Source organism: Lepidochelys kempii, chromosome 2, assembly GCF_965140285.1.
Source record: "Lepidochelys kempii isolate rLepKem1 chromosome 2, rLepKem1.hap1, whole genome shotgun sequence".
NCBI classification, from domain to species: Eukaryota; Metazoa; Chordata; order Testudines; family Cheloniidae; genus Lepidochelys; species Lepidochelys kempii.
Genome location: NC_136381.1, coordinates 75,310,540 through 75,312,149, shown reverse-complemented (window position 1 = coordinate 75,312,149; position 1,610 = coordinate 75,310,540). Strand labels below are relative to the sequence as shown.

The 1,610-nt window shown below is 47.8% G+C and overlaps 1 pseudogene; it reads left to right on the top strand.

Moving 5' to 3' along the window:
* The first annotated feature begins 967 nt into the window (after positions 1-967).
* LOC140905920 (histone H4-like) lies at positions 968-1,273 on the top strand (annotated as a pseudogene).
* The last annotated feature ends 337 nt before the right edge of the window (positions 1,274-1,610 follow it).

The window sequence follows — 1,610 nt, the reverse complement described above, 5'->3', positions numbered from 1 at the left end:
CGAAAGACTGATCTAAATGATGGACTCAACAGAGATATGGTATTTGATTTTTAGTATTAGATGAGTAGTCCCAATCAGCCATGAATTCTGTGTTGCTCCATTTTCCCATTAGTAAGTTGCTGAATGCAGCACCCAAGAAAAAGGGAGGGAGCCTCACAAGACATGTTCCTCTGTGTCACGGGGTCCACTCACCGCTAGGGGCACCTCCTCCTGGCCACTCTGAGGATTAGCTCCTTCCAGATCTGGGCTCCCTTTTGCTGCTTACCTCACGCCTGACGGCCGCTCTCTCTCTCAGTCTCTGTGACCATGAGTGCTCCTTCTTCATGACTTGTCCCTCCTCCAGCCAGGTCACTATCTGTGTTTCCCCCATTCTGGAAATCAAAGTCCTTTCTAAAGAACAGGCTCACTACTTGGATAGGGCCAGACTGCAATTCCCTTACATACATTGACTTCAGTGAGACTGCTGAAGGTACTATTCAACATGGTTAAGAGTATCAGTCTGGTCCATAGTACAATACTACTCAAGGCAGCCTCAGGCAGGCTTCCTATTCACTGCCCAACCAGTGACACTTCCCCCGTGGTTGGTAGGGGAACCTGGGCCCACCCTCTACTCCAGGTTCCAGATCAGGAACTCTCTAGTCACTAGCCAAGGTCTGTTCTATCCTATACCCTACTGCCTTTTCCCCTGAGCCCTTCCCCTTACCTTCTGGTTCTCCCCACTTCTCTGCATTTGCCAGCCCCACAACCCCCTTCTCCCAGGGAGTAATTGTAGGCTACTTGCCTCTATAGCCCCCAAATACACCTCCCTTCTTCTCGGGAATGACTGCAAACTACTTCCCTGCAGTCCCCTCTGTTATCAGCTTCCTGCCTTTATAAATCCAGTCTAACTCGTTCCTCCTCAGCTGGGCTCCCTCATTCAGTCAGTGGATTACTTAAGCCACCCGCTTTGTCTGTACACCTAGCTGACATGTCTGCTTGTGGCAAGGGAGGCAAGGGGCACAGAAAAGGAGGCGCCAAGTGCCATAGAAAGGTATGGAGGGATAACATCTAGGGCATTCTGAAACCAGCTATTCGTCATTTGGCTTGCCATGGGGGTGTGAAGCGTATCTTCGGCCTGATTTACGAGGCAACTGTGGGGGGGGGTGTTTTTGGAGAATGTGATCCAAGATGCTGTCACTTACACAGAACATGCCAAGCGGAAGACTGTAACTGCCATGGATGTTGTCTATGCTCTAAAGTGCAAGGTCGTACTCTGTGTGGATCTGGAGGCTAAGCCCATGCCAATAATTCAGCTGTGGCCTGTCTGGTTAATTGGCCCCCTACTTAGCCTACATTAACTCTTTCAGGGCAAGTGTGAGGTGAACACCCCATCTCACCATGGCAAATGACTAATATTTTGTGTCCGCTTTTACATACAGCATATGCCTAGTGAAGTCAAACATCATATCAAACTACACTTGTATAGTTTCTTTCATGCCTTGTATCCTAAAGCATACTACTAGAGTCTGAAAAATTAATAGCTCAGATATTTAAAAATAATAAGTCAACCTGCATTTAAAAGATGGAGCTATGTGAATATCTCAAAGTGACCAAGGAAAGGGATTCAAGGT